At 42.5% G+C, this 23,587-nt stretch overlaps 1 protein-coding gene across 1 annotated transcript in view; it reads right to left on the reverse strand.

Annotated features, from left to right (window-relative positions):
- Positions 1-23,587, reverse strand: part of LOC132400593 (exostosin-1-like) — a 450,728-nt gene that overhangs the window by 18,344 nt on the left and 408,797 nt on the right. The gene's annotated exons all lie outside the window — the stretch shown is intronic.

Genomic DNA, 23,587 nt, shown 5'->3' on the forward strand with positions numbered 1-23,587 from the left:
TCTATGAAGATTGGTATGTGTTCCTTTGTCTTACCCTTTCTGAAGTCCACAATCAGCTCTTTCATCTTACTGACATTGAGTGCCAGGTTGTTGCTGCGGCACCACTCCACTAGTTGGCATATTTCACTCCTGTATGCCCTCTCGTCACCATCTGAGATTCCACCAACAATGGTTGTATCATCAGCAAATTTATAGATGGTATTTGAGCTATACCTATCGCACAGTCATGTGTATATAGAGAGTAGAGCAGTGGGCTAAGCACACACCCTGAGGTGCGCTAATGTTGATCATCAGCGAAGAGGATATGTTATCACCAATCTGCAGATTGTGGTCTTCTGGTTAGGAAGTGGAGGATCCATTGCAGAGGGATGTACAGAGGCCCAGATTCTGCAACTTCTCAGTCAGAATTGTGGGAATGATGGTATTAAATGCTGAACTATAGTTGATGAACAGCATCCTGACGTAGGTGTTGTTCAGGTGGTCTAACGCCATGTGGAGAGCCATTGAGATTGCGTCTGCCATTGACCTATTGTGGCGGTAGGCAAATTGGAATGGGTTCAGGTCCTTGCTGAGGTAGGATTTTAGTCTAGTTATGACTAACATCTCAAAGGATTTCATCACTGTCGATGTGAGTGCTATTGGGTGATAGTCATTAAGACAACCCACATTATTCTACTTAGGCACTGGTATAATTGTTGCCTTTTTGAAGCAAGTGGGAACCTCTGCCCGTAGCAGTGAGAGGTTGAAAATGCCCTTGAATACTCTTGCTAGTTGGTTGGCACAGGTTTTCAGAGCCTTACCCCAATGGTACTCCATTGGGGCCTTCCACATTGTGAGGGTTCACCCTTTTTAAAGACAGCATGACATCGACCTCTGAGACAGAGATGACAGATGCAGCAGGGTTCTTCACAATTGTAGTTGTGTTCTCACTTTCAAAGCGTGCATAGAAGGTGTTGAGTTCATCTGGTAGTGAAGCATCACTGTGATTCATACTATTTGGGTTTTGGTTTGTAATGTCTTGCAGACCTTACTGTGTGTCTTACCTTGCTGTGCATCTGATGTTACCTCCAACCTCATTCAAAATCCGCTCAAAATGAATGCTAACATTACATTTGTCTTCCTTACCACTTACTCAACCTGCAGGTAAATCTTTAGGGAATCCTGCACAGGGAATTTCAAGACCCTTTGCACCTTTGAATTTAGAAAGTAGCTACATCTTTTTTCCATCTGCTGAAGTGTATGACCATACACTTCCCTATTCTATATTCCATCTGCTGCTGCTTTGTCTATTCCTTGTCTAAGTCCTTCTGAAGACACCTTATTTTCTCTACACTACCTGTCCCTCCACCTATTTTTGTGTTATCCACAAACTTGGCCACAAAGACATAAAAATCATTGACATATAACATTAAATTCTGACCCCTGCAGCAAACTACATCACTGGCAGGCTACCAGAAAAGGTAGCCTTTGTTTCTACTTTTTCGCCTTCTGTCAGTCATCCAATCTTCTATCCATGTTAGCACCTTCCTGTAATGCCATGGGCTCTTATCTTGTTAAGCAGCTTTGAGTGTGGCACCTTGTCAAAGCCCTTCTGAAAGTTCAAAAAACAATATCCATTGACTCTCTTTTGTCTTCCTGTCTGTTACTTCCTCAAATAATTCCCTTAGATCTGTCAGGCAAGATTTCTTCTTTAGAAAACCATGCTGACTTTGGCCTATTTTATTATATGCCTCCAGATAGACATAAACCTCAAATAGACTCCAGCGTCTTTCTAACCACTGAAGTCAGGCTAACTGGCCCTTCATTTTCTTTCTTCTACCTGCCTCCTTTCTTAAAGAGTGGAGTGACATTTGCAATTTTCCAGTCTTCAGGAACCATTCCAGAATCTAGCAATTCTTGAAAGATCACTACTAATGCCTCTAAATCTCTTCAGCTATCTCTTTCAGAACCCTGGGGTGTAGTCCATCTGGTACAGTTGAATTATTTAGCTATAGACCTCTCAGCTTTGCAAGCACCTTCTCTGTAGGGGGAGAAGGAGCAGCTAGAAGCTTTGGTAGATACTGGCAGAAAAGGTGACATGGTCCCAAAGAGAGATTTTAGGGAGCTAGGTAGAAAGCTGAAAAAAGAGGACCTCTAGATTAGTAATCTCTGGATTGCTATCTGTGCCTTACGCCAGTGAGGATAAGAACAGGATCATTTGGCCGGGGAACTGGTGCGGGGGCTGGAGTTCAGATTTATGGTTCATTGGGATCTCTTTTGGGGAATGTACGACCTGTACAAAAGGGACAGATTACACCTGAACCCAAGGGGGACCAATATCCTTTGGGGTGGGTTTGCCAGAGTTGTTCGGAAGACTTAAACTAATTTGGCAGGGATGGGAACTGGAGTAATAGTGCTGAAGATGAGGTTGTTGGTTTACAAACAGAGGCAAAGTGTAGTGAGACTCCTAACAAGGAAAGGCTGATGACAAGGAAAAATTGCAGTCAGCAGGATGAAATGCAACATAAAAGGGGGATAAAATTGAATATAGGACTAAAGGTGTCATATTTGAATGCAGGCAGTATACAAAATAAGGAACATTTACAGATTGGCATGTATGATGTAGTAGCTATCACTGAATCATGGCTAAGAGATGATTATATCTGGGAGCTTAACATCCAAGGATACACATTATATCAAAAGGCAAGTAGGCAGAAGGGGTGGTATGGTTCTGCTTGTAAAAAATGAAATTAAATCATTAGGAAGAGGTGACATATGGTGGGAAGGTGTTGAATTGTTGTGGGTAGAGCTAAGGAACTGTAAATGTAAAAGGACCCTGATGGAAGTTGTATACAGACACCAAAACCGGAGTAAAGATGTGTACAAATTAAACCGGGAGCTAAAAAATGTATGCCAGAAGGGCAATGTTACAATACTCATGAGGGATTTCAGTATGCAGGTAGATTAGGAAAATAAGGTTGGTGCTGGATCCCAAGCGGGGATTTTCTAGAATGCTACAAGATGGCTTTTTAGAGCAGCTCATGGTTGAGCCCACTAGGGGATCAACTATTCTAGATTGGGTACTGTGCAATGAACCAGATTTGATTAGTGAGCTTAAGTTAAAGGAACCTTAGGGGAAAGTGATCATAATATGATAGGATTCATCCTACAATTTGAGAAGAAGTTAAAGTCAGATATATCAGTATTACAGTGGAGTAAAGGGAATTACAGAGGAATGAGAGAAGAGCTGGTCAAAATTGATTGGAAGAGAACACTGGCAGGGATGACAGCAGAGCAACAATGGCTGAAATTCCTGGAAGCAATTCAGATGTGCAGGATAAGTGCATCCCAAAGACAAAGAAATATTCTTAAGGCAAAATGACCAATATAAAAGCCAAAGAGAGGGTATGTAATAGAGCAAAAATTAGTGGGAAGTTAGAGGGCTGGGGGGCTTTTAAAAACCAACAGAACACTACTTAGAAAGTCATCAAGAAGGAAAAGATGGAATACAAAGGTAAGCTCACCAATAATATTAAATAGACTATTAATTTTCTTCAGATACATAAAGTGTAAAGGAGAAGTGAGAGCAGATATAAGACTGCTGGAAAATGATGGTGGAGAGGTAGTAATAAGGGACAAGGGAATGGCAGACAAACCGAATAAGTATTTTGTGTTATTCTTCACTGTGGACGATTGCCGGAGGTTATGAGAGTGTCAGCAGGTAGAAGTGTGTGAAGTTGCTAGGGAGAAGGTTGGAAAAGTGGAAGGTCTGAAGGTTGATACATCACCTGGATCAGATGGTAAATACCCCAGGGTTCTGAAGATGGTGGCTAAAGATTGTGGAGACATTAGTAATGATCTTTCAAGAATTTTGGCATGGGTCTGGAAGAATGAAAAATTGCAAATGTCACTCTACTCTTCAAGAAGATAGGCCAGTTAGTCTGACCTAAGTGATTGGGAAGATGTTGGAATCCATCGTTAAGAATGAGGTCTGAGGGTACTTGGAGGTACATGATAAAATGGGCCATAGTCAGCTCTGTTTCCTCAAGGGAAAATCTTGCTTGACAAGGATGTGGTGCTGATCTTGAGTACTGTGAACAATTTTGGGCCCTTCATCTTAGCAAAGGTGTGCTGGCATTGGAGAGGGTCCAGAGGAGTTTCACAAGGAAGATCCTAGGAATGAAAGGGTTATCATACAAGGAACGTTTGATGGCTCTGGGTCTGTACTCACTGGAATTCAGAAGGATGAGGGGTGATCTTATTGAAAGCTTTCAAATGTTGAAAGGCCTAGTAGACGTGGAACGGATGTCTCCCATGGTGGGAGAGTCTATGACAAGAGGGCACAGACTCAGGAAAGAGGGGCACCCTCTCAAAACAGAGCCAAAGGGTGGTAAATTTGGGGAATTTGTTAACATGCAGCTGTGGAGGCCAGGTATTTGGGTGTATTTAAGGCAGAGATTGATACGTTCTTGATTGGATATGGCATCAAATTTACATGGAGAAAGCCGGGAACTGGAGTTGAGAAAGAGAAAAAAAAGGATCAGCCACGATTGAATGGCAGAGCAGACTTGATGGGCCAAAAGGCCTAATTCTGCTCCTATGTCTTATGGTCGTATGGACAAATCTGTTGGAATTCTTTGAAGAAATAACAAGCAGGATGTAGATGTTGTGTATTTGGATTTTCAGAAGGCCTTTGACAAGGTGCCATACATGAGGCTGCCTAACAGGTTAAGATCCCATGATATTACAGGAAAGATACTAGCATGGATAAAACAGTAGCTGATTGGCAGGAGGCAAGGAGTGGGAATAAAGAGAGCCTTTACTCATTGGCTGCTGGTGACTAATGGTGTTGCACTGGGGTCAGTGTTGGGACTACTTCTTTTTACATTATTATGTCAATGACTTGGCTGACAGAATTGATGGCTTTGTGGCCAAGTTTGCAGATGATACAAAGTCAAGGGGCTATGTAGTTTTGAGGAAGTAGAGAGGTTAAAGAAGGACTTAGATGGAATATAGTGTCAGGAAATATATGGTGATGCACTTTGGTAGAAGAAATAAAAGGGTAGATTATTTTCTAAATAGAGAGAAAATTCAAAAATCTCAGGAGCAAAGGGTCTTGGGAGTCCTTATGTAGGATTCCCCTAAGGTTAATTTGCAGGCTGAGTCAGTGGTGAGGAAGGCAAATACAATGTTAGCATTCATTACAAGAAGACGAGAATATTAAAGCAAGGATGTAATTCTGAGGCTTTACAAGGCACTAGTGAGGTGAGCAGTTTTGGGCTCCTTATGTAAGAAAGGATGTGCTGATTTTGGAAAGAGTTCAAAGCAGGTTCACAAAAATTATTCCTGGAGTGAAAGGCACATCATATGCGGAGTGTTTGATGGCTTTAGGCCTGAACTCACTGGAAATCAGAAGAATGAGTGGTGACCTCATTGAAATCTGTCAAATGTTTTAGAACCTCGATAGAGTGGATGTCCAGAGGATGTTTTCTCTGGTGGGGGAGTTTGCAACCAGAGGACACAGACTGAGTGGAGGGGCATTCTTTTAGAATGGAGATGAGGAGGAATTTCTTTAGCCAGAGAGTGGGGAATCAGTCACATTTGTAGCCTCAGGTGATTGTGGAGGCCAAGTCATTGGGTATATTTAAGGCAAAGGTAGATAGATTCTTGATTAGTCAGAGTATGAAAGGATACAGGGAGATTAGTGCCCCAAAGCCATTGTGAATTAGTGGAGCAAATTCGATGTACCAAATGGCCTACTTCTGTTCCTTTGTTCTTATGGTCTTAGTAATAGCAGACAGAGCAAAGAGTTACATTATATCACAGAGGCAAAATTCAAAAGGATGAAGAATGCTGGACTAAAGTTGCTGTATTTAAGTACGTGTAGCATTTGGAATAAGGTGGATACTTGTAGATTAATGACAAAATAAATCAAAGTCAGCATGGTTTCTGTAAAGGGAAATCTTGCTTGAGAAATCTGTTCTTCAAGGAAGTAACAAGCAGGGTGGACAAAGGAGAGACAATGGATGTCATTTACTTTAATTTTCAGGGGGCATTAAGAGACCACGCATGAGATCGCTTAACAAGATAAGCTTCTATGCAGTTACAGGAAAGATACTGGCATGAATAGAGGAATGGCTGACAGGCAGGAGGCAGTGAGAAGGAACAAAGGAGGCCTTTTCTGGTTGGCTGTATGTGACTAGTGGTGTTCCTCAAGGGCCAGTCTTGGAACTGATACTTTTTACATCGTTTGTCAATGATTTAGATAATGGAATTGATGGCTTTATGGCAAAGTTTGCAGATGATATGAAGATAGGTGGAGGGGTAGGTAGTGCTGAGGAAGCAATATGATTGCAGCAGGACTTAGACACATTGGAAGAATAGGCAACAAAGTGGCAGATGGAATACAGTGTTGGGAAATGGATGATAACGCATTTTGGTAAAAGGAACAATAGACCTCCAGCACCCAGGGCATGTCCTTTTCTCACTGATACCATCAGGTAGGAGATACAGAAGCCTGAAGGCACACACTCAACGATTCAGGAACAACTTCTTCCCCTCTGCTATCCGATTCCTGAATGGACTTTGAAGCTTTGGACACTACCTCACTTTTTATAATATACAGTATTTGTTTTTGCATATTTTTGATCATCTATTCAATATATGTAATTGATTTACTTATTATTATGTTTTATTTTATTATTATTATTTTTCTCTCTTTGCTAGATTATGTATTGCATTGAACTGCTGCTGCTAAGTTAACAAATTTCATATCACATGCCGGTGATAATAAACCTGATTCTGATAGTGTGGACTATTATCTAAATGGGAAGGAAATTCAAACATCAGAAGTGCAGAGGGACTTTGGAGTTCTTGTGCAAGACTCCCAGAAGATTAATTTACAGGTTGAGCCTGTGGTTAAGAAAAGGCAAATGCAATGTTGGCATTTATTTCGAGGGTAATAAAATATAAAAGCAAAGAGATAAAGCTGAGGCTTTATAAGACACTAATCAGGCTGCTCTTGGAGTACAATCAGCAGTATGGGGCCCCATATCTCAGAGAGGATGTGTTGTCATTGGAGAGAACCCAGAGGAGGTTCACAAGGATGATTCTGGGAATGAAGGGGTTAACATATGGGGAGTGTTTTGCAGCTCTGGGACTGTACTCACTGGAATTTAGAAGAATGTGGGGGGGGGGGGGATCTCCTTGAAAAGTACCGAAGGTGGAGAGGACTAGATAGGGTGAATGTGGAGAGGATGTTTAAAGTGGAAGTTGATAGTTTCCTGATTGGTCAGGGCATCAAAGGTTATAGCGAGAAGGCAGGTGCATGGGGTTGTGTGGGATCCGGGATTAGCCATGATGGAATGCGGAGCAGTTTTGTTAGGCTGAATGGCTTAATGCTGCTCCTGTGTTTTATGGTCTCCTAAGGGTTCTTTTACCTTAACCTCACTAATCAAAATCATGGTCATTACACAATAACCAATCCAGATTTGCCATTCCCCTAGTGGGCTCAAAGACAAGATGCTCTAAAATGCCTTCTTGTTGGCATTCTACAAATTGGAATCTGGCACCAATCTGATTTTCCCAATCTATCTGCATATTGAAATCCCCTATTGCAACCTTGGCAGTTTCCATATCTTTACTATCTCCCATTGTAATTTATATCCCACACGCAAGCTACCGATGGGAGGTCTGTATTTAACTCCCATTAGGGTCTTTTTACCCTTGCAGTTTCTTAACTCTTTCTAAGGATTTGATTTCATTTTTTTACCAACAGAGCCACCCCCCACCACCTCTGCCTACCTGCCCATCCTTTCAAGACAATATATAACCTTGGATGTTAGGCTCCCAACTGTGATCTTCTTTCAGCCATGATCCAAGATGGCCACAGCTTCATACTTGCCAATCTGTAACTGCACTATAAGATCATCTACCTTGTTCGAAGTACTCTGTGCATTCTAATATAACACCGTCAGTCCTGTATTCATCACCTTTTTTTATTTTGGGATGCTGTTACACTTTAACTCATCCCACTGACTGCAATTTTGCCCTACCATCTTCACAATCTCACTACACATTGCATCTACTTGTATAGCAACTGCCCCACCCTTAGCCCTATCACTCCGGTTCCCACCCCTCTGCTAAATTAGCTTAAACCAACAGCGCTAGCAGACCTGTCCACAAAGTTAATAGTCCCTGTTGGATTCAGGTGTAACCTGTCCTTTCTGTACATGTCGTACCTTCCTCAGAAGAGATCCGAATGATCCAGAAATCTGAAACCCTGTCCCCTGCACCAATTCTATAGCTGCACATTCATCTGCCAAATTATCCTATTCTTACCTTCACTGGCACATGACACAGCCAGATTGAGAGACTGCTACCCTCAAGGTCTTGCTTACAGCTTTCTGCCTAATTCCCTTTATTCTCTCTTCAGGACCTTTGCCTTTTCCCTACCTATGTCATTGGTACTAATATGCACTGTGACTTCTGGCTAATCCCCTCTTCCTTTAGAATGATGTGGACCCAAGTGGAGTCATCTCTGACCATGACACCTGGGAGGCAACATACTACCTAGGTGTCTCTTCCAGATCCACAGAATCTGCTTTCTGCTCCTCTAATTATGGATACCGATAGGATACAGAACTGGGCTAGAAGTGGCAGATGGAGCTCAACCCAGGTAAGTGTGAAATGGTTCATTTCAGTAGGTCAAATTTGAAGACAGAATATAATATTAATGTTAAGACTCTTGGTAGCATGGAGGATCAGTGAGATTTGGGGTCTATGTCCATAGGACACTCAAAGCTGCTGCACAGGTTGTTGGTGTTGTTAAGAAGGCTTAGGGTATGTTGGCCTTCATCAACCATGGGATTGAGTCCAAGAGCCGGGGGGTAATGTTACAACTAAACAAGACCTTGGTCAGACCCCACTTGGAGTACTGTTTTCAGTTCTGGTCACCTCATAACAGGAAGGATGTGGATGCTACAGGGAAAGTGTAGAGAAGACTTACAAGGATGTTGCCTAGATTGGACAGCATGACTTATGAGAATAGGTTGAGTGAACTCGGCCTTTTCTCCTTGGTGCAACGGAGGATGAGAGGTGTCCTGATAGAAGTGTATAACATGATCAGAGGCATTTGTTATGTGGATAGCCAGAGATTTTTTCCCAGGGCTGAAATGGCTAACATGAGGGGGCATAGCTTTAAGGTGCTTGGAAGTAGGTACAAGGGGGATATCAGAGGTAAGCTTTTCACACACAGAGTGGTGGGTGCAAGAAATACACTGCCAGCGAAGGTGGTAGAGGTGGATACAATAGGGTCTTTTAAGAGACTCTTAGATTGGTACATGGAACCTAGAGAAATTGAGGGCTAGGCAGTAGGGAGATGCTAGGCAGCTTCAAGAGTAGATTACATGGTCAGCACAACATTGTGGGCTGAATGGTCTGTAATGTGTTGTAGATTTTCTATGTTTCCATGACTCCTTTATCAGTACTGTACTCCTCTTCTCTTCCCCTTACTTCCTGAGCCACAGAGCCTGAATCAGTCCCTGCAGCTTCCCCTTGATTAGTCGTCCCCCCCTCACCCCCCAACAGTATTCAAAGTGGTATACTTATTACTGAAAGGAATGGCTGTAGGGGGACTTTACATTGGCTGCCTGTTCACTTTCTGTCTCCCAACAGTCATCCAGGTATCTGCAACATAGGGGTGACTACCTCCCTTTACCCCCTATCACCTTCTCATTCTCCCATATGAGCTGAAGGTCATTGAGGTTCAGTTCCAGTTCCTTAACATTATTCTAATAAGTTGCAGCTCAATGCACTTCATGCAGATGTAGTTATCAGGGAGACTACAGCTAATACAAAGAACATACCACTACTTTTGAACCCATTCTCAGCACACTGGCTTTGTACTAACAGAAAAGAATTGCTGGAAATTTACGTGGAACCTCCACACCTGCAGTTGCTCAAACCTGTTGAGCTAAAACTAGACCACTGTTACACTGCCCTTTCCAACAATGGCCACTCCACTTACACCTCCTTTCTTGTTATTGGCCCTGCACTCCTTGCAGCCTGATGAGATAGGGCCGAAAATCACCCAATCTCTTTTTAAGCCCCGCACTGTGTCACCAACAAATGACACACATTTGATGTCATTGCTGTAAGTACTGGAATATGAACAGGCGACAGTGAAAGAGTATGCACTTGCCCAGGAAATCAGGCATTATTGGAAAAGGCACACTGGATTATACCGTAAGGGTATAATATATATTTTTAACTATTGTAAATACTTTGGAACCCAATTTTAGAAATACCTACAGTGCTCGATAAATGCAGACTTGTTGTTTTACATAGAAACAGGACTCAAAGTATTGATAGATTCTTGATTGGACAAGGCATCAAAGATTACGTGGAGAAGGCTGGGAAATGGGGTTAAGGAGCAGGATAAAAAGATCAAACTTGATGAATGGCGGATCAGACTCGATGGGCTAAATGGCCTAATTCTGACCCTATATCTTATGGTCTCAAAGTAAGATTTCAAACATTCAGGACAAATATGAAAAGAAATATCATTACTCGGAGGACAGGGCATCTCTGGAATTCCCTAACAAATTGTATTCAAAGCAGAGAACTAATGTTTAATTATGGGACATGCAGCTAATACAGAAAAGTGTTTAGTTAAAAGAACTAGCCATAATCTTGTTGATCAGCCATAATCTTATAGAATGGGGCAAGTCATGACGATCTGGAGGGACTATTCCTGTTTCTGCTTCTTATTCTGCAGAAAAACAAGAATTTTGAACTACAAAAGAAATCATCTTTAATGGCCTTTACTTGTTTTGTTTCCCAACAGAGTGGTGTCAGAGAAAAATGTAATCATCCTCAGCAGTGGAAACTTCAGAAATAAGCCTTAGAAGGCACTTGTCAGATGATTAATTTCAGAAATTAATTAAATGAAGAAGACATTTTTCAGTGCCAGTCTGCTAATACTTGTCAAATCATTAATTGGGCAAGCCAGAACTAGATTAGATGTGTGTAGAGTCATAAAACACTACAGCACAGAAACAGGCTTCTTGGCCCATTTGGTCTGTGCTTAAACAATACTCTGCCTGGTTCTGCTGACCTGCACCTGGACCATAGCCCTTCATACCCCTCCCATCCACGTACCTATCCAAATTTCTCTTAAGTGTTGAGATCGAGCTCACATCTACCACTTGTATTGGCAGCAAGTTCCACACTCTCACCACCCTCTGGGTGAAGAAGTTCTCTCTCTCTCTCTCTCTCTCATATTCCCCTTAAACATTTCACCCTTAATTGATGACATGTAGTTCTAGTCTCACCCAACCTCAGTGGAAAATGCCCGCTTACTTTTACTCTCTCTGAGATTGAGATGCGAACTATAAATCAATTAACTGGTATTATGTTGAAGTTGCTTTATTGCGTCTTTGAGGCTGACATGAATGACAGCTCAACATACATAGGTCTCTTGAGGTTGTACTTGTACAAGGAGCTGAACAGCTTCTTCATTAATTCAGACAGAATAGATCACAGTGACAAGGCTGAAAGGGATGGTCATAAAGTTGTGAAGTTATTTTAAGTTTTGCAAGAGATTTTTTTTGCTGGGAAGTAATTCAATGTGTTGGTGAAAGTTCAATATACTTTACTATTTAAATTAAAAGATGCAGATTTTGTAGATCTGAAAAGACAATTGAAAGTAGGGGATATGTTCTGCAGGTCAGACAGCATCTGCATAAAAAATAACAGAGTTAATTCAGGTCAAATATCCTTCCTCAAAATTAGGAATGAGAACAAGAAAAAAAGGTAATTTGCAGATAAGTTTGGGAAGGTGTGAATGGCACAAAGGGAATATCTCTGATCGGGTCAGGTGATGGGGATAAATTGTAAAATTTGTCTAGTTGTGCATTAGATGGTGCAATTAGTGGGAATATGAGCAAAGGACAGTAAAAGGGCAGTGAAGTGCAGGACCATTGGATAGGCAATGATAATGGAGAGAAAAGCTGAGCTATTCCCACAGGTGAGTGACTTACTGCAGAAATGTGCTGTTGTGAAACAGGCATAGAAAATGGATTACTGAAGTTATAGAGTTCAATATTGTGGCTGGAAGGCTACTTCATGCCCAGATGGAAGATGAAGTGTTGTTCCCCAAATTTGCTTTGTATTGCATCAGAATAGTTGAGGACCATTTGACAGATATATAGGTCAGAGTGAGAATGAAAAGAGGATTAAAGTAACACCAGGAGTGAGGTTTGATCATATTTTCTCCTACCCTGCTTCTTTTAAGAATTCCATTCTATTTTCCCAGTGCCTCCATTTCTGTTGTATTTGCTCTGATTATCAGATCTTTTTTTAAAACACAGGTTCCTCTGAGATTTCTCTGCTGCCAAAACTAACCCTTGGTTGCATTCATTTACTTTTGCAACTTTGATCTTAACTTCATCCTGTTCAGAGTACTCCTGATCTTCACTTGCACATCACATGCCTAGAAAGTGTAATAACAATCATTTGTAATTTCTGCTAGATATAAACAAGATTCCACCACCTGATACATCTTCCCATCCCCTCTTTTTCCAGCATTTCAAAGAGATCATTACCTTTGTGAATCCCAGGTTTGTTCTTCCATCCTTACCAACCTTTCTTCTTCTAACAGCATTTTCCCAAGCATCTACAGAAGATCCAATTCCTATACTTTTATCTCTTCCCTCCCCCACCCCCCAACATCCATTCAAGCCAAGCAGCGATTCATCTGCACTTATTCCAAACTACTATGCAGCACCCTATGCAGTAGTGTCTATTGTGGATAGAGCAATAATTACTCTGTGGAGCGCATGTCCACTTGCAAGGTTAACCATGAACTTTCTGTTGCCTCTCACTTTAATACTCCATTCCACTATTTGTGCATGGTCTCCTGTCTGTTATGATGTGGTAGAGCACACAAATGAGGAACACTTCTTCTGTCTGTGCATGTTGCAGCCTTCCCTTCACAAAATAAAATCCCCAATCTCAGGTAAATCTATTACACTGCCTGTCTCAGAACTGGTCTTTCTGTTGCTCGTCATCCATTTCAAAGTCAAAGTTGAGTTCATTGTCAATGAAGAAGTTGAAGCAGCATCGCAGGTGCATAGCATTATATAACTGATGTTCACAAGAAAAATATAAATTAAGTTAAACAATTTCACAAGAAAAAAACAAAATTAGAACAAAAATTCGGTCCATTTTAGTGCAAAGTTATTGAATGGTAATTAGTGTTACTAAACTCTAGTGACTAGGGTTCTGTGACGTTTTGTCAGGTCTCTCCCTCCATTAGGACTTTTTCTTACAGACCTGCATTTTGTAATTTTTTACACTACTTTGTTTGCATTCTCACTTTTTAACTCTCCTCATTAACCCATAAATTGGATGGCTCCCAAAGCTAACACCATATCAACCCGTTAACCTGGTTTCCATTCATCCACTTACATCTTCTGTACAACTTTAAACTACACTCTCCTTCTCACTTCTGGTCAAGTTTTCCACCTGAAACATTAATTCTGTTTCTCTCCCTGTACTTGCCAACTTGCTGTCTTACTTGAAGGTGTGTATCCTGCATTTTCTGTTTAAACTTTGTGTTACTTTGTTCATTTAATTTTAGCATACATTTATTTCTCATAATTTATCAAGCTTGGCCTGGTAAATATGGTATTTATCTGCTTAGAGATATTGGGAGTATATTATTTTTATATGTATACACACACACACATACATACAGACACATACACATGCTTTTTATATATATACACACACACACATTAATAAATATAAAAACATATATAAACACACAAACATACATGTATCATCTGAGCAACTTTATGACATGAATCCTGATGAGGACCTGATCAATACAGCACCTCTGAGATTCTGTGATACATTTCTAATAGTGAATGACTGAGGTTCAGAAATAGTATGTGGGTACTTGCAACAATTAAAGAGATCCTCATTCAGCTCTCTCATGCTCAGCACAGTCAGCATTTGAGGATCCAATACACATATCCTTGAGATTATTGTACAGATATTAAACCATATATTACAAACTGCAGCTTGATGGAAGGCGTCGTCGTAAGTAGGGTAACATCAGAAATAGAAAGATTAGCAGAATTGTCAAAATCTGGTACTGATCACTGCTATAATTTGTACTGCAGTAAGGTCATTATGGGTCTGTCAATGTTCTGGTGCTGGGAAATGGCCAATGAACGATTGAAGGCATTGCATACATAACCCATTGTGCACAATGGGCACATCCCAAGCTAACGCGTTAACTAACTAAAATAATGATTCTCCAACTGAAAAAAATTGGATGGCTTCTGACCCAAAATGATTAATCTCTGTCTTTTTCTTCTTTTCTATTCTTCTACACACAGCATAATCCTCCAAATTAGAACCGATACTGCTCCTGGTTCAAATACAGCAATACAATAAACATTTTAAGGGTCCAACTCATAGTGTGAAAAAATGACAAATAGTTTTGAATTGTTTGCACTCTAAAAATTATATAGATACTGAATCATATGAACATTATGTCATAAAGACAATGATACATATAATTTCTGCTCTTGGTTTAAATTCATTTCCTTTCTATATGGAATGTTCATGTGTACATGGATTCTATCAACTCTCAGCGGAAATGGGGCAGTGATCATATCATTTTTTATATACTTCCCATGCTCGTTCTTGATTAAGCAGATAACTTTAATAAGCTATAGAAATTAGTTTAAATGTCTGCTTAAGTGTGAACTTGCCCACTGGATGTGTATAGCAGAGATCTAGTTAGCTGAGATCACTGGCATCTGGTTTGTTGGTTATTTTACAAGTTTATGGAAGCAACGATTTTCAATCTTCTGAATACAGTAACCTTTAGTGTTCCTGCACAATGCCTATCCCTTTCCCCCCTCAACTCGATACACCGTATTGTTCAACTTGCTACAGCTAGCCTGTGCTGTGGTCCCTATGCTGAATTTCTCCTCTTCCTGAAATAGCAGGATACCTTCCAACATTGGTAATATGAGGACCATGCTCCAACAAAGCACAAGTCTGGTTCAAGCATCTTAATAGTTTTAGGTTCTCTCTGGTTACCAACAGGCAATTAACTTTATGTTGTTGACAAACTTGAAAGTATTCAAGAGAATCCAGTTTTCATCCATGCAGATCATAAGAAACCACATTTATTGAGTAAATGCCACCATTGATACTGCCCTCACTTTCATCTCCTCCATTTCCTGAACATCAGCACTCACTCCATCTTCCCACCACCTGAACAATGATAGAGTTCCTCTTGTCCTTACCTACCTCCCTATGAGCCACAACATTCAACATGTCATTCTCTGCAACTTCTGCCATCTCCAAAGGGATCCTACTGCCAAGCATATCTTTAGGACCCTCTCTCTCTGCTTTCTGCAGAGATCGCTCCCTTTATGATTCCCTTGTCCATTCAACCCTTCAACTAATCTCCCTCCCGGCACTCATCCCCGCAAGTCGCCAAATTGCTACACTTGTCCATTTACCCCCTCACTCACCTCCATACAGGGCCCTAAACAGTCCTTCCAGGTGAGGCAACACTTCACCTATGAATCTGCTGGCGTTGTCTATTGTGACCGGTGCTCCCGATCTGGCCTCCTCTACATTGGTGAGACCTGCTGTAATTCAGGGGACTGCTTCATCAAGCACCTCTGCTCCTTCTGCCAAAAGCAGAACCTCCCAGTGGTCAAACATGTTAATTCTGATTTTCCTTCCCGTTCTGACACATACCATGATGAAGTCAACCTCAGGGTGGAGAAGCAACACCTTATGTTCGTGACACTTCTTACGCTTTGAATTTTTTCAATGATTTTAAGTTCCCTGGCCCCCACCGCCTTATGGATGTCCAGTCCCTATATACCTCTATGCCCCACCGGGAAGGTCTCAAAGCTTTCTGCTTCTTTTTGGATTCCAGACATAACCAATTCCCCTCTATCACCACTCTCCTCCATCTAGTGGAATTAGTCCTTACTCTTAATAATTTCTCCTTTGGCCCCTCTCACTTCCTCCAAACCAAAGGTGTAGCTATGGACACCTGCATGGGTCCCAGCTATGCTTGCCTTTTTGTTGGCTTTGTGGAACAGTCCATGTTCCAAGCCCATACGGGTATCCGTCCCCCTCTTTTCCTTCGCTACATCGATGACTGCATTGGCGCTGCTTCCTGCACGCATGCTGAGCTCGTTGACTTCATTAACTTTGCCTCCAACTTTCACCCTGCCCTCAAATTTACCTGGTCCATTTCCAACACCTCCCTCCCCTTTCTTGATCTTTTTGTCTCCATCTCTGGAGATGGCTTATCTACTGATATCTACTATAAGCCCACTGTCTCTCACAGCTACTTGGACTATTCCTCTTCCCACCCTGTCTCTTGCAAAAATGCCATCCCCTTTTCGCAATTCCTCTGTCTCCACCACATCTGCTCTCAGGATGAGTCTTTTCATTCCAGGACGAAGGAGATGTCTTCCTTTTTTAAACAAAGTAGCTCCCCTTCTGCCATCAACTCTGCTCTCAAACGTATCTCTCCCAGTTCCCGCACGTCTGCCCTCACCCCATCCTCCCGCCACCCCACCCGGGATAGAGTTCCCCTTGTCCTCACCCACAACCCCACCAGCCTCCAGGTCCAACGTATAATTCTCTGTAACTTCCGCCACCTCCAATGGGATCTCACTACTAAGCACATCTTTTCCTCCCCCCTTTCTGCTTTCCACAGGGATTACTCCCTACATGACTCCCTTGGCCATTCGTCCCCCCCATCCTTTCCCACCGATCTCCATCCTGGCACTTATCCTTGTAAGCAGAACAAGTGCTACACCTGCCCTTACACTTTTTCCCTCACCACCATTCAGGGCCCCAGACAGTCCTTCCAGGTGAGGCGACACTTCACCTGTGTCGGCTGGTGTGGTATACTGCATCCGGTGCTCCCGGTGTGGCCTTTTATATATTGGTGAGACCTGACGCAGACTGGGAGACAGTTTAGCTGAACACCTACTCTCTGTCCGCCAGAGAAAGCAGGATCTCCCAGTAGCCACGCATTTTAATTCCATGTCCCATTCCCACTCTGATATGTCTATCCATGGCCTTCTCTACTGTCAAGATGAAGCCACACTCAGGTTGGAGGAACAACACCTTATATTCCGTCTGGGCAGCCTCCAACCTGATGGCATGAACATTGACTTCTCTGTTAATGCCCCTCCTCCCCTTCTTACCCCATCCCTGATTTATTTACTTTTCCCCCTCACCTTTTTGTTCTCTTTCTGCCCATCACTCTGCCTGTTCTCCATCTCCCTCTGGTGCTCCCCTCCCCCTTTCTTTCTCCCTAGGCCTCCCGTCCCATGATCCTTTCCCTTCTCCAACTCTGTATCCCTTTTGCCAATCACCTTCCCGGCTCTCAGCTTCACCCCACCCCCTCTGGTCTTCCCCTATCATTTTGCATTTTCCCCTCCCCCTCCTACTTTCAAATCTCTTACTATCTTTTCTTTCAGTTAGTCCTGACAAAGCATCTCGTCCCGAAACGTTGACAGTGCTTCTTCCTATAGATGCTGCCTGGCCTGCTGTGTTCCACCAGCATTTTGTGTGTTACCTTCTATTCCATCTGGGTAGCCTCTAACCTGATGACATGAATATCAATTTCTCCTTCTGGTAAAAAAAATCCTAACTTCCCCCCCCCTTCTTCAGTTCATCTCTCTGGCCTCTTAACATTTTTCATCTGCCAATCACCTACCCCTGTGACCCCTCCTCCTTCCCTTTCTCCTATGGTCCACTCTCCTCACCTATCACCTTCTAGCTATTCTCCCAACCCTCTCCCCCCATCTTTCCATTCTGGCATCTTCCCATTTCCTTTCCAGTCCTGAACAATAGTCTCGGTCTGAAACACTGACTGTTTATTCATTTCCATAGATTCTGCTTGACCTGCTGAGTACCATCAACATTTTGTGTGTGTTGCAATGGTACAAACTGCTTGCTGCTAAAGAGGAGTCAATTACAAAAATACATATTGACAAATTAAAATGCCAATTGTTTAGGACCTTTGAATAAACTCTTAACCATTTAAAACATTCAACTAATTTCAAGCGGAATCAGGTCAGCATGGGAAGTTCATCCAGCCGTTCACATCTCATTATCGTGTGAGTGCCTCAGTGATGGCACTCTGAATGTAACTGCAAACAAACAGAAGAAGCAGAGATTTCTTACTTTTCAATATCACACTGCTTACATTCCCTTACAATTTCACTGTTCATTATCACTATTGGTTGGAAGAAACACAGGGGACAATCATAATAAATTCAATGCCCAATTTGTTCCTCTGCCTGCAAAGTGGCTCCAAAGCAAACAAAATACTGAAATATATGGCCAAAGTGTACAAGCTAATCAAGCTCCAGCATGGTTTTGGCACTTCTGTGAAATAAGCTTGAGTAGTCCGAATTCATCTCTCAGCATGTGTATCATCATAAAACCATCTCTGAAAACTAAGCTCATACTGGGTGAAGAATGGTTGGTTTGGGCAACAATGAAAGATATCACCAATATCTTTCAGGAGGGAATGCTGTTCCCAAGTGTGCACTGAAGTACTTTATATAGATGAGATGGAGGAAGCTTTGCCCTGCATCTGTTTTGTAAGATCATAACTGCAGAGCAGGTGCAAGCCCAACTTCTATGAAACAGAAAATTTCAAAGTCCAATTAAGGTCAGTACTGGTACATCAAAAATATCTCCAGATGCTTTATCAATGACCTTCCTCCACCACAAGTTCAGAATTGTAGCTGTTTGCTGACAATGACTCAACATTCAGCACTAAATGCAACAGCATGAACAGATGGTTACAGTTCAGGACCAAGCCCCAGACAAGTAGTACTGTCAGGCAATGTTCAGAGAAGAGAAGAACAATCCCTTACTGATATTCAATGGCATTATTATAGTATAATCCCTCATGATCAACATCCTGTAGAAGCTATTCTGTTGTTCAGCAACACAAAGATCTAGTGATTTACGATGAGAACAAAATTCACTGTGAATGAAGAAAAACTTACCTCAGATTCTTGAAAGTGCTCGAAATTTCTCATACATTGCTAATTGTTGTGCTTATAGTATTCAAGAATATACCAACACAATCTACAATCTCTTTAAGTCACCCAGCAACCCTTCTCCCACTCAGCCTGTTATGTGATTTAATTATCCAAATTAACACAATCTAGCACATTTTAAATGGATGCTTATTCTATTTTTAACAGATAGAATGGAGTTTAATTAAAAAAATATTATTAACCTGCACAAATGAAAATCAAATTTTGTAGGAATGAAATTGAAGATAATAAATGTTGGATAATTCAATATTGATTTTTCTCCATTAGCCTGAATGAAAGCATAACTCACGTATGCCACAGGCACCAGTAAATTAAGATGATTTTTCTCATGAGTAAGGCAAAGGTCAATATTACACTTGAACTCATTCACTGCCCTGTCCACTGACAGCATTCCTCCTTCACTGTTGTTGCACTGGATCTTTTGTGGCTTCCACAGAAAAATTCCATGATGGGATCTCCTTGGCCTTTCTCCTGATCTGCAAATATCTTCTCAATGGAATTCCCATACAATGGGATGATTCTGGAATAGCGCAAGCGGCAGCATGAGCCATACAGCACAGGAACAAGCTCTACAGTCTACCAAATCCACATTTGGCAGAGAGGAGCCATCTCTGCTCTTCAAGACTGCTTTGAGCACACTGACTGGCACATGTTCAGGGAGGCTGCAACCTGGAGGAGTACATGGCATTAGTGACTAGCTACATCAGCAAGTGCATCGATAACATCACTGTGTCTAAAACAATCACTACACGCGCTAACCAGAAGCCATGGATGACAGCGGAGGTGCATGTGCTGCTGAGGACCCGTGACTCCGCCTTCGGAGCAGGCGACAAGGCAGCCCTAACAACAGCAAGGGCCAAACTGTCCCGGGCCATCAGAGAGGCAAAGCGTGCACAGGCCCAGCGAATCCACAGCCACCTCCAGGACAGCAGCGACACACAGCGCATGTGGAAGGACATTCAGCACATCACCAACTACAGGACAACATCACCTGACTGTGCGGGTGATGCCTCCGTTCCAGATGCCCTGAACAACTTCTACGCTTGTTTTGAGGTGGAAAATGATGTGGCGGCGAGGAAGTCCACCCCTCCCACAAATGACCAGGTGCTGTGTCTCATTGTGGCCGATGTGAGAAGAACCCTGTGCAGGGTCAACCCACGGAAGGCCACTGAACCAGACAATATTCCTGGTAGAGTGCTTGGAGGATGTACAAACCAGCTAGCAGATGTTCTCAATGATATCTTCAACATCTCCCTGAGCAGTGCCATCATTCCAACGTGCTTGAAGGCCGTCACCATTGTCCCCGTGCTGAAGAAGTCTTCAGTGTCATGCCTAAATGACTCCTGTCCCGTTGCACTCACATCCATCATCATGAAGTGTTTCGAGAGGTTCGTCATGAGGCATATCAAAACCCTGCTGCCCCCCTCACTGGACCCCCCTGCAGTTTGTGTACTGTCCCAATCATTCAACAGATGACGCCATTGCCAACACCCTCCACCAGGCCCTAACCCACCTGGACAAAAAAGACACATACATTCGAATGCTGTTCATAGACTTCAGTTCAGCATTCAACACAATCATCCCTCAGAAACTGATTGGAAAGCTGAGTCTACTGGGCCTGAACACCTCCCTCTGCAACTGGATTCTAGACTTCCTGACTGGGAGACCTCAGTCAGTCTGGATCAGAGGCAGCATCTCCAACACCATCACACTGAGCACGGGAGCCCCCCCTGGGCTGTGTGCTCAGTCCACTGCTGTTCATTCTGATGACCCATGACTGTGCTGCAACACACAGCTTGAACCACATCATCAAGTTCGCCGATGACACGACCGTGGTGGGTCTCATCAGCAAGAACAATGAGTCAGCATACAGAGAGGAGGTGTGGCGGCTAACAGACTGGTGCAGAGCCAACAATGTGTCTCTGAATGTGAACAAAACAAAAGAGATGGTTGTTGACTTCAGGAGGGCATGGAGCAACCACTCCCCATTGAACATCGACGGCTCCTCGAGACAGAGATCATTAAGAGCACCAAATTTCTTGGTGTTCACCTGGCGGAGACTCTCACCTGGTCCCTCAATACCAGCTCCATAGCAAAGAAAGCCCAGCAGCGTCTCTACTTTCTGCAAAGGCTGAGGAAAGTCCATCTCCCACCTCCCCATCCTCATCACATTCTACAGGGGTTGTATTGAGAGCATCCTGAGCAGCTGCATCACTGCCTGGTTCAGAAATTGCACCATCTCAGATCGCAAGACCCTGCAGCGGATAGTGAGGTCAGCTGAGAAGATCATCGGGGTCTCTCTTCCTGCCATTACAGACATTTACACTACACACTGCATCCACAAAGCATACAGATTATGAAGGACCCCACGCACCCCTCATACAAACTCTTCTCCCTCCTGCCATCTGGGAAAAGGCACAAGCATTCAGACTCCTCAATACCCAAAGCCCTGACTGACACCAACTTACTGCCCTCTGCTATGCCTATTGTCTTGTTTTGTACACTTTATGCACTCCTGGGTGGGTCTGTAGTCTAGTGTAGTCTTTTTTTTTCTGTGTTGTTTTTACGTAGTTCAGTGTAGTTTTTGTATTGTTTCATGTAGCACCATGGTCCTGAAAAACATTGTCTCATTTTTACTGTGTACCGTACCAGCAGTTATGGTCGAAATTGCTATAAAAAGTGACTTGACTTGATCTGACACCAAGCACTCATCTTAAAATTAATTTTGCACTGTTATACTCCTGACATTTCCACGACTTGCCCCAGATTCTACCACTCACCGATACATTCAGGGGAACTTAAAACATCACATTAATTTGCACGTCTCTGGGATATGCAGCGCCCAAGGGCGAGCAATGCAGTCACAGGGAAAACATGCAAATTGCACACAGAGAGCACTAGAGGCCTGGATTGAACCTGGGTCACTGGTGATGCACTATCATGCCACAAGAGATAACAGAAACAGAGCACCATTGTAACTGGGTTGGTACAGGAACCAAATGAAAGAAGAAGAGAAATGCAGTGTGGATGGATGAGAGAGGAAAGTATATCTGTGAACCCGTGGGACATCTGTAGGAGTCCAAGCACAAACAAGAAAAAATATGTAGGTGCTGGAAATCCAAGCAGCACACACTGCTTGGAGGAACTCAGCAGGCCAGGCAGCATCTATGGAAAAGAGTAAACGGTTGATAACCTTCATCAGGACTGGAGAAAAAAGATGAGAAGTCAGAGTAAGAAGGTGGAGGGAGGGGATGAAGAAATACAAGGCAGTAGGTGATAGGTGAAACTGGGAGGGTGAAGTAAAGAGCTGGGAAGTTGATTGGTGAAAGAGCTAAAGGGTTGCAGAAGGAGGAGTTTCTTTGGAGAGGACAGAAGGCCATAGAAGAAAGGGAAAGGAGAGGAGCACCAGAGGGAGGTGATGGGCAGGTAAGGAGATAAGGTGAGAGAGTGAAACGGGAATGGGGAATGGTGAAGGAGAGGTGGGGGGCATTATAGGAAGTTTGAGAAAAGGATGCTTATGGCATCAGTTTGGAGACTACCCAGACAGAATATAAAATGTTGTTCCTCCAGCCCGAGTGTGGCCTTATCTTGGCATGGAGGAGGCCATGGATTGACATGTCAGAGTGGGAATGGGAAGCAGAATTTAAATAGGTGGCCATCAATCTAACTCTAACTCTAAAGAGAATAGCATTCATCTTACTCTAAAGAGAGTAGAGTATTAATATTTATATCTGGAGGAAACCTTATGCCTGGAGAGTGGAGGAAAGACTTATTCTAGGCCTAGCAAGAATAAATAGGTGTGTGAAAGGAGCAGCAGCAAGATAGAAATCTCAAAAATCTGGAAGATCATCAACTGCTCTCATGTCATGATTGGTTGCCTAATAAGTACATGAAAATAATTTTGGGAATAAAAGGGTTAACATATGAGGAGCATTTGAAGGCTCTAGGCCTGTACTCACTAGAATTCTGAAAAATTGAAGGGGAATGTCATTGAGACATATTGAATATTTAAAAGGCCAAGACAGAGTGGACATGGAGAGGATGTTCCCTGTAGTGGGGGGAAGCCAAAGACTAAAGGGTACAACCTCAGAATTGAGGGACGTCCATTTAGACCAGAGATGAGGAGGAATTTCTCTGGTGAAGCTGTAGAATTCATTGCCACAGACAGTTATGCAGGCCAAGTCTTTAGGTATATTTAAGGTGGAGGTTGATAGGTTTTTAATTAATTAGAGTGTCAAAGGTTACAGGGAGATGGCAAGAGAATGGGTTGAGAGGGATAATAAATTAGCCATGATAGAGCAGACTTGATGGACTGAATGGCCTGATTTTGCTCCTATGTCTTATGGTCTAAAATTTATGCCCATTTCAATAATTTTATGATAGTATAAAATTCAACACAGCATTTTTTCTAATATTCTCAGATTCTAAATCAAATAAGTTTGCATTAAAATGTTGATTTGCAATTC

The sequence above is a fragment of the Hypanus sabinus genome, chromosome 10, assembly GCF_030144855.1.
Source record: "Hypanus sabinus isolate sHypSab1 chromosome 10, sHypSab1.hap1, whole genome shotgun sequence".
In the NCBI taxonomy this organism is placed as follows: Eukaryota; Metazoa; Chordata; class Chondrichthyes; order Myliobatiformes; family Dasyatidae; genus Hypanus; species Hypanus sabinus.